This window comes from Peromyscus californicus, unplaced genomic scaffold (assembly GCF_007827085.1).
Source record: "Peromyscus californicus insignis strain IS unplaced genomic scaffold, ASM782708v3 Scaffold_5__1_contigs__length_169319896, whole genome shotgun sequence".
Classification (NCBI taxonomy): domain Eukaryota; kingdom Metazoa; phylum Chordata; class Mammalia; order Rodentia; family Cricetidae; genus Peromyscus; species Peromyscus californicus.
Genome location: NW_026294573.1, coordinates 21,478,637 through 21,492,530, shown reverse-complemented (window position 1 = coordinate 21,492,530; position 13,894 = coordinate 21,478,637). Strand labels below are relative to the sequence as shown.

The 13,894-nt window shown below is 51.9% G+C and overlaps 1 protein-coding gene across 1 annotated transcript in view; it reads left to right on the top strand.

The window, feature by feature from the left end:
- Window positions 1–9,686, top strand: part of Ahdc1 (AT-hook DNA binding motif containing 1) — a 66,590-nt gene extending 56,904 nt beyond the window's left edge. Inside the window, 1 exon segment of the mRNA XM_052718776.1 lies at window positions 9,244–9,686. The gene's annotated coding sequence lies outside the window, so the exon portion shown is untranslated.
- The last annotated feature ends 4,208 nt before the right edge of the window (window positions 9,687–13,894 follow it).

Sequence of the window (13,894 nt, the reverse complement as noted above, 5' to 3'; positions counted from 1 at the left end):
GAAGATTAAAATGGCCTTCCATTCCCGGTGCATCTCACTGCAAGTAGCAGGGCCCCAGATCTGAAGCAGGCCAGGGAGAAGCTGCTTGGGGTTTAAAATGTCAAACTCTTGATCCTTCTCACCGGAGGGGAGATGTCTCATGGATAATCCAGAAATGTGAAATAATCCCAAAACCGTTCCTCCCAGACTCTGGGGTGGAAAATGAATGTGTGGGGGCTGGGTGTTTGGGCAGGTCACAGCTCAGTGCAGTGCATAATGGAACCACCCAGCGAGGCTTGAATGCGGGAGGAGCTGGGATACCATCCAGCCCCACATTCTAGCCTGTTCCCCACCCAGCACTGGGAGTTAGCAGGGACACATGCAGTTCCAGAGACATCTGTGCAGCCCTCCCCACGTATCAGGCATCGGAAGCACCACAGACGAGGCGCTTGATCCTTAGAGAGGGCCTCCGGTTCCAGGGAAAGACACTGAACACAGAATGGCACAGAATGGCACAGAGCACTTGGTGGTCAGAGCCATGGGGAAGGGTGGTGCAAGGCCCACTAGGAGCTCGTGAGAGCCTGCAACAGGCTGCCCAGACCAGCTTACAGCTGCTACCAGCAAGATGCAGGGGCTAGATGTTGGATGGGGAAGACCATTCTGGGCAGAGGGGACAGCAGGCAGGGTATACAGTCTTGAGGAGGGGAGGAACTCAGCTCTGAAGAGCTGACGGATAAGAAGGCAGTCGAGCTAAGCAAGGGCCAGGCAGGCAGAACCAGATCCTGTAAGACACTGCAAGGAATTTGAATCATTCCAAGATGGACGGGGAGCCCTGAAGACAGCGTCACGGTGAAACTGGGCAAGTGTTGAAAGAAAGGAGACCAGAGCAGCCAGCCACGATGGTGGCTTGGACTAAGGTGGTCTGGGTAGTTTCCCTTCCTTAGTTAGGATAGCATACAAGCACCTCCGTGTAGGGCGACCCTCTCATGCCAGTGGTGAGAGTGAGAAAGGTCGGAGGATACAGAGAGGAGAGTGGCGAGCGAGGAAGGACCGTTAGTAGAGGGCGTCACATTGTCCACAGAAGGCTTAAGCAGAGAATGACGTGCTCACTCACCAACAGGTAGTGAGCAGCGTTAGTGCTGGGCACTGGCACTGGGAAGCAGTAATTCAGTTCAGCTGCTCATCTTGAGCCCTTTCCCGCTAACTCTGTGACAGGCGCTGGGGAGACAAAGCAGACATGGCTCCTGTGTGGAGATCAGCATCTGTCCCAGGAAGTTAAAACAAGCACACAGAGAACCTGGAAACACCGGGTAGGAAGTGGCAGGTGCCCAGAGTGAGGGAGAAGCAAAGGGTGCATCGGAAGTCATTCCTCCGTACACACACGTGTTGTCCCTTTGTGTGGCACCACCCCAGGGACTGCTCGCAGCATTGAGTATGTTCTTGGCTTTCACTGGAGAAGTAAGGAAGCAGGCACAATCGAGATCTGCCCAGGAATCTGTAGTTTATAAAACATGGAACCATCCCTGGCTTTCAAAGCTTGCCACATGGCTGCTCATCCCCCACATGTCCAGCTCCCCGGCTCCTCGGCTCCCTGGTTCCCCGGCTGCAAAATGATGGTCACATTAGGTGAACCTATGGTTCTTTAGGGGGCTGAGTTTTGTTTTAGGGGAGCCAGGAGTAGTTTTTGTGAGACAAGGTCTTGCTATGAGGTAGCCCTGGCTGACTTGGAACTTGCTTCCTCCTGCCTCAGCCCTCTGAGTGCTGGAGTTACAGGCTTGTACTCCTGTATCCAGAAGGTCTAGCATTTTAAATGAATTTTGTGGATGTGTGTTAAGAAGCTGCACTTGAGCTTGAAGAAGAGACCACCCGATGTGGAGCTAGGGAGGGCCACTGCAGGCAGTGGGAACCAAGGGCAGAGGCAGGTTTCATCCCCGTGAGAGCTGGGGGATGAAAGGGCAGAGGAGACAGCGAGGAATGTGTGCCCTGAGTGCTGTAGCTGATAGCACAGTTAGGGGTAGGTCAAAGGAGGGGGCCTCGGGCCTACAGGCATCTTCTCAGGTCCCTTAAATGAAAAGCAGAGCCAGACAAACTGGCTCCATATTGGGACTCTTGAACCAAAGATCCACCACAGCAGACCCCGGGACCAGAGGTGAGCAGGTGGGAAGGGCCCGCATATATCCAGGAATCTCTAATCCTTTTCCCCTCCCTACTAGCTAGCTCTTGGCTCTGAAACTGAGGCCAAGAGAAATGTCACAGGTCCTCCCAGGTTACACCAGCTGGGACCTGATGGGAACAGGAGGCAGTTTCCAAGGCCACCATCCAGCCAGGGTCAGCAGGCATGCCCAGGCCTGGGCCAGGCCCGGCTGCTCTGGGCTTTGTCTCTCTGAGTCTTGAATCCTTAAGAGGTCACTTGATCTTGCCTCTGGCTCTGAGCAAGAGGCCTCATGTCAGGGCTCAGCCAGCCCTGCCCTGCTTCCTCTGAGTTCCAGGTTTTCTCCCTTTTCTGAGGTCATCCTCCTGGTCTGCTTGCCTTCCCTGCAGCCATGTTTAGGCCATGCCTTCTTGTTCCGAGCCCCCACTTCTTGGAAATACCATCTCTCTATGAGCATACCTTCCGCTGCTCTCCTCTCCCTGCACCCCACATCCTTGGTAAAAGCAGAGCTCCAGAACTGGCAGGCAGTGGCTAGGGGTGCCTGTCTGTGGTCACACATAGGCCCCTAAGGTGGTTCCGTCCCTTACCAGCTAGGTGATCTGGTGACTCACATAACCTGGTGAGTCACGTCATCCCTATCTCTTGTAAGAATTAAGGGGATTGACATCTAAAGCCCTTAGTCCTGTCCTGGCCCACAGGAAAGCACCTACTTGGTGGCTGGTAGATGGGTGGATGAATACCTTCCCACAGTCTGAATTCTGGGTCCCCAGTTCAAGCTGTGTGAGTCATACATCTCCAACCCCTGTTCCTGACCTTTGCTTGACCTTTGCTCCTGCATCCGCTTGTCTGCTGCCCTCCTACAGGGAGGGGCCTTGTATTCTGCTGTGGGCCTGGAGCGTTTGGGAACCTTGAGATTTCTCTGGTGCTGGAGATGGAGCTGAGTGTGAAGAGTGCTTGCCTGTTGTGCACAAGACAGAACTGGGGGATGAGGGACAGGCTAATCGCGGTGCTCTTTGTGTTAGCCACTGGACTGAGTCCTCCTGGGGAGAGGTGGAGACACAGGGATGAAGTAAGCCCTCCTCCAAGGACCTTCCAGGAAGCTGGGTCAGCTAGAATCCTGTCCACACAATCTGTAGTCTCTCCCCAGGCACAAAGCACCCGAGAAGCCTTCCTTAGGACTTTAGAGCGTTTGCCCTGGTGGCTCAGTCTGTCTTGTCCCTGCCAGCTTTGGTGCCACTGTGCCTGGGCTGGGGAGGTAGATGAAATCTGTGTCCAGTCCACATGAACTGGCAGCCCACTCTGTACTGGCCAGTATCCCGCTGACCCACAGGCCTAATGGGCTTGTTTCAACCTCTACTTGAGTACCATGTCCAGGGGAGGTACCACAACTCCTCCAGCAGGAGGGGGGATCCTCTGTGCCAGCCCTTCGGAGCTACATAAGGAGGGCAGCAGGGACTTCCTTGAGGCTGGAAATGATCCTAACAAATTAGAGACTTCAGCAGCTAGAGCCGTACTCAGTCACCTGGGTCTCCGGCCCACCCCCGACCCAGTCTGTTCTGGCCATGGTGGCCGCCAGAGTGCTTGTCGTTCAGCATTTTTAGATGCACGATGTCTGGATCCCCGAAAATATTTATTGGATGGATTGATTAGAGCACGTCTGCTCTTGCAACCCCATGCTTCACACCTTTTGATTGTATCCTTCCTCTCCAGCCTTCTTGTCTACAGAGTACAAGCCTGACGGCCCGGTATGGCGCAGAAGCTCTTCAGGCTTCTGTCCTGGCACCCACCTGTTTTTCAGCCCCACCTCACACGCAGGCATAGTCAGGAGGGAACATCAGAGAGGTCTCTGCAGAAGGTGCCCTTCGCTTTGCCCTGGCCTGGGTTGCCCTCTCCTATCCACTGTGGTCTCCCACCTGTCACTGCCAGTCTCTCCCTCAGGTGTCACCTCCTTCGAGAAGTGTTCCGTGATCCTTCCCAGGCACAATCAATCTCCAGCTCTTTATGCATCCTTGACAGCCCTTTCCGGCAATGTCCCCAGCATACCATCAATTCCTTTAGGCTAGTCACTCATCTTTGCATCGTCTCCCCAACTCCAGTATCTCACCATTTTGGGGGTATTTCAGGGGTGTGTGTGTGTACGTGTACATCAAGTGTATGGAGGTCAGAGGACAACTTTTAGGGGTCCCTTCTCTTCTTTCACCATGTAGGTTCTGGGCATCAAGCTTAGGGCATCAGGGTTAGCAGTTAACGCTCTCCCCCCCCCCCCCAGCCATCTTGCTGTGTGTGTGTGTGTGTGTATGTGTGAGAAAAACAAGCTAATACACTGGAAGAACTAGGAGAAGAAAGGTCAGCTGAGCATGGTGGTTGATGCATGCCTTCAATTCCAGCACTCAGGAGGCAGAAGCATGTGGACTCTGATTTCCAGACCAACCAGGGCTACAAAGAGACCCTGTCTCCACAAAAGAACAGGATGAGGAGTGAAGGTTCCCAAATCTTCAGGAAATAATCCTAAAAGCAGTGCATAAAAGCACCGTGTGTCAGTGAACCTATCAACTCTCAGGACCAGGTGGCTTTCGGAGGGAGGCCTCCACGCAGTGGGACTCCTCCTAGGAGCGACAGAAACACTGACAGAACAGAGTGACTCTTGGGGAGCACCAACTCCATCATCCTTTGCCTTTGGCATCCACTTTGGCTGCGTGTCTACGCCATCAATGATGCCTGTCCTTACATAGGACATTCCCTGCAGGGAGGGTGGAGAGAGATGTGTATGTGTGTAAAAGTGTACAGATGTGGGTGTAGGGATGAGGACTTGTTCTCTTGGGGCAAGATGGAAGGGGAAGTGGGAGGCGTAGTCACAGCAGATTGGTGGGTGTCTACAGGTAAGAAGCCATGTGGTCCCATAGCAAGTGCGGTAGGTCTCGGTGTCTGGCAGCAGAGGAGGCTCCCAGAGCCAAAGTTCAAGGCACAGATTTTGAAAAGTAGAGGAGCTGCCCCGCACCCCTGGCCTCTTTGGTTCCAGTTGGGAACCCCTGTGACCCTTCACTGAACCCCTAGTGGTATTTCTGCCTATCAGGTGTAGTTTGAGCCCCACACAAATAACCTTGTACATCGAGGTACTCATAGGCCTGATAACCTGAAAATGCCAGAGAAGTAGCTTAGTCTTCATGCAATTGGTTTGTCCTTTGACCCCTCGTGTCTGGGACACCTAAAGATCTCTCTCATCACCTGTTCAAACTCTTTGCAGAAGGAAAAGTAAGGCCTACAGAGGGAAAGGCCTCCCTCTCTGTCTTCTCCCTTGTGTGACACTGAAATCCTCTTCTGGAGGCAGACTGGGGGAAGTGGAGGTCAAGCCTGAGCACACACCCTGGCAGGAAGTGGATGTGAATCATGGTTGCTTAGTGGAGGCAGGAGTGTACGCTCTGTTTCTAGGGAGAATGGCTCTCTCTGGGCAGCCTGATGTCTGTATCATCTCTAGCACTTTGAATCTCTGCCCAGGCAAAGACCACTGAAGTCCCTGGCACCTCAGTTGCTAAAACCGCTAGAGTGTGAGGACGCAGGGAATGAATGTGGAGGCACAAAAGGTTGCACCTTAGTAAAAGTGGTCAGTGTCCTGGGGTCGGGCGCGCGCATACTGGAACCCAGGGCTCAGAGGTACCACACACAGGTCTGTGCTCCAGAAGAGCAGAGTGGAGAACAGCAAGTGCACCGGTAGCTATGGCAACAAGGCATTCTAAGGAGGCATCCTAGAGGTGTGTGAGAGAGAGCTGAGCTGGACACCCTGACATGCTGACCAGCCTTAGATCAGTCATGGTGCTGTCGTTCAGTCCACACACATGCACCATCCCAGCACGCTGAGCTCTGTACTCGGTGGTAAATTTAGAGCTGCAGCCTTCCTTCCCAGACTGGACTGAGTGCTCCTCCTCTTCCTGAGCCCCACAGCACTTCCCTTGGCACAACCATCTACCTGCATGGAGATTGCCGGGATAGGATCTGTCTGCTTTGCTCTCCACTCAGCAGGCTTTTAGGTGGATCCAGACCTATTCTGTTCTCTGCCTTGTTCCTAGTCCTGAGCTGGGCTGCATGGCACCTTCGTGTTTGGTTCAGTTTTCGAGAGCTGAGCCTAGCTAGGTCTGTGTTCCATTCAGTATAGCATTCTCCCTTCACCAAGAACACCCCCAGCCTGTGATTCTTCCCCACCCACTACCCTCCCCCAGATTCTGCCTGAGCCCCTGGCTGGCCAAGTCCCGGAAGCTGGGAGGGCGGTGGGAGGGGAGGTAAGGTGCTCTGGGTAGCTTAGCAGAGGGTGAGAAAGCCTCCTGCTGCCTGGCCGCAGGCACCATGGGAAGGTTCTGGCAGGAACCGCCTGCTGGGCTGAGATCACCATGGAGACCTGGCTTGCAGAGGGTCACTGGCAGTGGCTAAGGGCTGGTGGGGGTGGGAGTGAAGGGGATTTATGCAGAATGTGTGCCCTGGGCCTTTGAGGGGAGCAGGCAGAACTGGGGTTCATCACTGTCACTGTGCCAAGTAGTTTGCAGCAGCCCACCCTCTCTCTCCAGTAGTTCCCCAGAAGAACTTGGCAACTGTCCTTCACCTGCAGTGAAGCCAGCCTCTGGGTTGAGGCTTCTCTGGTGCTTGCTAAACCTGGCACCCCACATACCGTAGTCCCTTCCCTTCATCCCTGCAATTGGTCGTGCTTGTCGCCCTAACTGCAGAGAGCTGACGTTCATCTCCGCAGCACCCCTGCTCCTTTGCTGCTTAACACCCCAATTGTGATACATCTGCCACCTCACAGGCACCCTGGCTCACCGCCCCCCAGTACCCCTTACTGTGGTACAGATCTAGTGTCCCGAGCCCTCAGCCCTCACCCTCCCTCATGCTTCTGGCCTAATCATCAAGATAGGGTGCTCCCTTTTCCCTGCAGGAGCCCACCTGGTATCCCTGGCTCTCTAGGGTGTCCTGGCAAGTCCAACCGGAGGACAAAAGTCATCCCTGGGGCTGATTGCCCAGCAGACAGCAGCTGAGGCTGAGCGGAATGCCAATGTGGCCCTGTTGGAGAGGAATGCTAAGAAAGACCAAAGGGAATGGGGCTTTCTGTCGCCGCCTGGCTCCTGGTGCCGTGGGGGAGGACAGGTGGCACCCAGAGGCGACCTAGGAGGCGGTTAGCACCTCAACCCTACCCCTGATTCTGGAGGACATAGTCTCACACTTGGCGGTGGGAAGCCAGAATCCCAGCCCTCTGAGAGGCTGGCAGTCTAATGGCCCAAGGTTCTGGGAATGCCCTAAGCTGGCCCTGTCTTGGCTATCTCTTCCCTTACAGCAACAGAGCTGTAGGTCTGGCGGGGAGGCGGGCAGGCTGGTGGTCTGGATAGAGAAGATAAGTTCCACACGTGTGATCCCACACACATGATCAGAGCTGTCTAGCAAGAGAAGGTACCGTAGCGGTCATGGGGACTGGGGAGTTTCCAGGCTTCAGGAAGGCAGTGTTCGCACCAAACACAGATGGCATTGTGTTGGATGATTTCTTCATTTCTTCATCCAGACTGACTTCCTCATCACCTCATCTCTCCTAGGAGCAGAATGGATGAGCGGGGCTGGGAAGAGGGGTGGATTTAAAAAAAATAGAAGCAGTGTTCCACACCTGTGTGGTGCTGAGCTGAGGCTCTGCCCTGGTCCCTCTTTCCAACCATGGAGGTTAGAGGCATTACCAAGCAAGCTCAGTAGTACAACATTTGGAAACTGAGGTTTAGAGAGCCCATCTGGCCCCAGGAAAATAATAAAAGTGACAATTAATTTTAATGTATGACACATTTGTGTTCACCCTTTATCTGGCTTAAACACTGGATCCAGTAACAAACCTAGGAGGGTGGTCCTGCTGCCCTCCTGTGACTTGGTTTTTAAAACAGGGTCTCCTGTCTCCTGCCTCTGCCTCATGAGCACTAGGGTGACGAGCTACAGCCACACCTGCTTTGTGCCATGCTGGGAATCAAACCCAGGGCTTCATATGTGTTAGGCAAACACTCTACTAAATGAAATATGTCCTGTCTCTGTTTGGTGGTGTGCGGCAGTCTGGATGCAGCCTAGGCTAACCTCAGACTCAACATCTTCCTCTCTTAGTCTCTTAAAGTGTTGGAATTACAAGTGTGAGCACCATGTTTGGCTTTCTAGTATCCCTTTCACACTAATGAGTAAAGTAAGCTGGGTGCCATGCAGGCGCCTTTAAATCTTAGTACCTGGGAGGCAAAGGCAAGTAGATCTCCTAAGTTCAAGGCCAACCAGAGTTCTATGATGAGGCTCTGTCTGTCTGTCTGTCTGTCTCTCTCTCTCTCTCTCTCTCTCTCTCACACACACACACACACACACACACATACACACACACACACACACACACACACACACACACACACACACACACACACAAATAACAAAGAACCTTCAATGAGTAAACAGGCTTCAGCTCCTACCCAAAGTCACAGAACTTTTAAATGATGGTGCTGGCATGTGAGCTTAGCTATCTCTTAACTCCAGAGCCTAGGTTCTCAGGACATCCTGCTTGGGACCCTGACACCCTTCCAGCTCATCTTTCTTTCTTTCTTTCTTTCTTTCTTTCTTTCTTTCTTTCTTTCTTTCTTTCTTTCTTTCTGTTTTGTTTAGAGTTTTTTTGAGGCGGGTTTCTCTGTAGCTCAGGCTATCCTGGAACTCATTGTGGACCAGATAGGCCTTGAACTCACAGAGATCCACCTGCTTCTCCGGCCCATCTTTCACTCTTGGTATGATCTTGGGCGTTTACAAATGGAGAAGCCACCTGTAATTATAGTTCTCAGGAGGCTAAGGCAGGAGAATCAGGAACTCAAGCTAGCCTTGGCACACAGTGAGTTTGAAGCTAACCTAGACTGCATGAGACTGAACAAAAGTACCACCGGATTAGGACACAGCTTGGAGAAGACAAGGCAGAGTCCCAGAGTCACATGGGGGCCCTGCCTGGAGAAGGAACAGTGTTAGCTTCTCCAGAATTTTGGTGGGAACTGAGCCAAGCCTCTTTTGAACCCCCTGGTCTTGGAGTCCAGTGTCTGTCTGCTGCTAACGTCTGCCTCTTCTTTTGTGTCTCTTCACAGCTTTCAGAAAACCAATGCCAAGACCCCTCCCAGCGTCCACATCGTCCTCTGGCAGGAGTGCCTGCCCCTCTGCCTCCCACCTGCCCTTTGCACCCCCTGCAGCCCCATATCCCACCCCTACCCCTCCCTGCCCATCTCCTCCACGCAGAAGCCGAAGGTGAGCCCTTTCTGCTCAAAACCAGCAATTGTAAATACTTTTTAAAATGTACAAAACTTAAAAACAAAACACAGTTTTAGAAAAAGACAAAAAAAAAGAGAGAGAGCGAGAGAGCGAGAGCGAGCGTGTGCAAGAGGTTGCGAGCGGGGCTTCGAGGTGTCCAGAACCCCTGCAAGTGTGCACTGAGAAATTTATCTACAGGTTGTTTGACAAAAATGAACAATATCCTATTTATTGTATATACTGTTTTATTATAAATTGTGGATTGTATATTGCATTCTGTAAACCTGCTGTGGTCCCGTGGTGTGCAAATTCGCATGGTGGGGGGGGGAGGGAGAACCTCTTTTGGGAGCTTTTTTTTTTTTTCTTTTTTTTTTCCTTTTTCACTCTTGGGTTTTATCTTCTGTTGTTGTTGTTGTTTTCTGTTGGCAGGACACACCCAAAGATCCAAGTTTGTATTAAAAAGAAATGAAAAAAAGCAAAAAAAAAAAAAAAAAAACCCTTGTGTCTTGTAAAACAGAGTATGTGAGGGTTGATGGACTGGACAGGGACACAGCTGGGCCTTGTTTCCAGCCATTGGTCCTCCAGAGGAGTTGAAATACCAAGTGTGTTCCTGTGTTCCCTACCTCTGAGTTACCCCATTTGCCTGGTATCTGGGTGTCCCCCCCCCAGACTCTGTGCCTCTCCTACCTCTTAAGCACCTCCACCCTACTCCCTAGAGCTTTAAAGATGGATTTATTTTATTTATGTGTATGAATGTTTTGGCTGCATGTATGTATGTGCACGGCATGTGTGCTTGGTGCCTTTGAAGGTCAAAAAAAGGGCATGGGATCCTCGAATTCGAGTTACAGACCGTTATAACCTACCTGCCTTTGGATGCTGGGACCCAAACCCAGGTCCTCTGCAAGAGCAGTAAGTGTTCTTAACTGCAGAACCATTACTCAACACTCCCCCTATTTCTATCCCAAATCCTGTGGCTCCCAAAGACTCACTAGGAGCTTAGCCTCCATCCTCTTCCTCTAGATTCCCTCATTTCACCCCAGGTCCCAGGGCAGCACCCCAAGTCTATTCATTTGTCCTGTCTCCCTGGCCACTAGGTCTCTGGCTTCTATGGTGTTTCCAAGATGCTAATATTGAATTTATTTTATTGAGGTAGAGTGCCTCTATGTAGCCCCAGCTATCCTGGAGCTTGCTGTGTACACCAGGCTGGCCTTGAACTCAGAGATCTGCCTGCCTTCACCTCCCGAATGCTGGGATTACAGGCATGTGCCACCACACCCAGCAATATCAGTCTTTGAAACACAAACCTTTGGACTAGAGTATATGACTTCCTTGCATGACTGGAGTAGCCCTTGTGATGTATCTTCCTCCCCAGGTCCTGAATCTACCCTATCTCCCCTTCCCCCACCCCCTCATTTACTATGATGTACCTATCTGCTTTTGTATAACCTAAGGTTTCCTTCCATCCTGAATTCTAAATGCTATCCATATGTTTCCTCCCAGCTTTGGTTAACGGGAGAACTAACCAGATTACTTCTTATTCCCTGACCATGGCCTGCCTGGCTCTCCATTTCCTTAACTCCACAATGTCCACTTTGGCCTGGTCTTTAGGGTTTTCAGGAGCATGTTTTCCTGTGACCCACTTGACCTTGAAGCTCTGCTGAGTGTGACTTCCCTGTCCCTCTTCCTCAGTGACACTCAGAGTGATGCCAGGCCGTGTTCCATGTGACTTGGCTTTCCTGCCACTAGCAGCAAGGTTCATGCCTTGGGGTCATCAGGAGAACTCAGAGAGGCAAGCATGCCCCCACCTTCCAGATACCCCTGCCTGAAAGAGGCAGAAGGATTCACAGGTCACATTCCTGAAAACTGCATCCTCTGCTGGATGTAAAAGCCATCTGCTACCCAGCCCCCTCCACACATCCTCAAGATGCAGACCTTAGCCTAGCCTTCCTGCCTGCTGTGGGGAGACACCACCACTCAAGCTGACAGTCCCCTGTGGAGCTGGAAGTGGGGGCAGGAAGCAGGAAGACCTGCTGAGAGGTCAGGTCAGGGAAGGGGCTTTCCAAAGGAGAAAGCTTTTCAAAAGCCACACCTAGGGTGATAACAGAAAAGTGAGTGATTTCCAAAGTAAGAGAGATGTACAAAGGCCAGAGGTGGGAGAGGATGGCAGGAGGCAGAAGCCCCACCTAGGTAGGCCTGACTTCAGTAGACAGGCCATGTGTTTGGGAGAGCCGAGTGGAAGCATTCTGGCAAGGTCACTCTGGAGTGGAGAGGAAATTGGTAGAAAGGGATTGGACATCACAAAAAGCCGTGGGGCTGTGGGGCAGGGCAGGTGCCTTTGAGTAGTTCAGTGACAAAATGCTAGCACAGCAGGCCCAATTCCCCACTCCCCAACAAAACAACAAAATCACCCCAGGACTGCTGGGCTAGACCAACCCCAAAGAAGCCCGTTTGCTGCCTGAAGAGAGAAAATGCATGTGTTTAGTGGCTGCTGAGGGCAGAAAGGGGAGTCTAGCCAGGTGGAGCTGGCAGGTGATGGAGGCTGGGCTGAACTGGCATCTCTGGAAGCCAGGGTTCAGTTAGAGGGTAAGGCCTGGTGGGGGCTGCTGAGGGCTCAGAGGGGGAGGTGCTGGGGGGGATTATGTGGTGGAGGGGGGTTGCAGCTCCACACAAGATGGATCTCAAGGGGAGGAAGGCAGTGAGAGGCGGCATAGGCTGCAACTGAAGGAACTGGGGTGGGGAGACCCGTGAAGAAGTAGGAGTTCAGAGCAGAGAGGAGGCTCCTTGGCTTGGAGGAGGGAGGGGCTTGCTGAGAACCTCGTGCTCCGTGAGAGAAGAAAGGGGACAAGAGAGAAAGGTGTCCCGAGGGTGTAGTTCAGTGGTAGAGCTCTTGCCTTGCTTACACAAGCCCTGATCACCAGTACAACAAAAAAGCAGTGTCTGCGAGGAAGGAGGAGATCAGCAGCCTCCACGGCTCTGCTATGCGGTGAGGGGTGAGGGCTCCAAGGTGTGTTTCAGAGACCAGACTGTAGCTCTGGGGATGGAAAGTTTCTCAAGCCCTAGAATCTCTGAGGGAAGGGCAACAAGACACCCTGCCCAGGTAAGTGAGGTAGTGATGGAGGTCATCCTGTTTTGTTCTATTTTCAGAGGTTGGGGCTTCACCACAGCCAAGGTATCACCCCCGATTCCAGAATGCATCAAAACTACATGGTTCCTACCTGGGCCTGATGGTACAGGCCTTTAATCCCAGCTACTTGGGAGGATGAGGCAGGAGGATCTGAGGTTCAAGGCCTAGGCTATAAAGTGAATTCAAAGCCAAATGGGCAGCTGAGCAATACTGACTTAAAAAAAAAAAAAAGGAGGTGGTGTGCTTCCAGGATGACTTACCAGTAAAGAGATGCTTGGTGGCAAGCGCCTGACTACCCGAGTTCTAGTCCTGGAACCCACGTGGGAAAAGGAGAAAGTTATTCCCATGCATTGTCCTCTGGCTTCCACAAACACCGTGGTATAAACAGATAGGGGCTGGGGAAGTAACTCAGTCTAAAATGCTTGCCACATAAGCATGAAAACTCAAGTTTCATCTCCAGAACACATTTGGGGAGCGGGGAATCTGGGCATAGTGGTACGTGCTTGTCATCCCAGCACTAGGGAGATGGAGACAACCTTGGGGCTTGCTCACCAGCCAATCAGGCCTACTTGGTGAGTTCCAGGCCATTGAGAGATCCTGTCTCAAAAACAAGACGGATAGCGCCTGCAGAGAGCCACCTGAAGTTGATGCCTGGCCTCTAGAGGCACATTCGCAAATGTGTGCCCACATGCATGCACAAAGTTAGAAGAGGGTTGGGAATATAATATAGCTCAGGGGTAGAGTGCCTGGCAAGATGGCCTGCGTTCAATAACCAGCACCAAATAAAACAATAAAGACGGTGCCTACGTGGTTTGGACTTGGCTACCATTGCTAATACTTCTCCAGGGTGTCCATTCTTCAAGGGAATCTGAAATCGAGAAAAGATCCGTCATTTATAGGTGACAAGACAGGTTCTCAGTGACTTGCCCCTGGAGTGACTTGTCCAAGGTCATGTGGAAAATGGCAGAAGTAGATCGGCCTGAAGACTGACTCTAAGTCTTTGCTTTTTTTGTACAGACTTCATGAAAAACCAAATCTGTTCAGCACAGGGACATAGAAGAGCACAGTGCTTAGCATGCCTGGGCCAGGGTTTGATCCACAGCATGGAGGAGGGAGGGGGCACTTAAAAAACTACAAGTTAGTCCAGTCTATAGTAAAAGGTTTTAGGCCAAGATACAGCTGATGAGCTGATAAAATTAGAGTGTGTGTGTGCATGCCAGCTTTTCTGAGCACTTTACACATATACACACACGGTTTCCACAACAGTGCCCTGAGGTTTCACTGTAACTGTATCCCATCTTACATACGGGAAGTTCAAGTACAGGGTAGGGTATGAGCATGCGCGAGGCCATGGGTTCAATAACTAT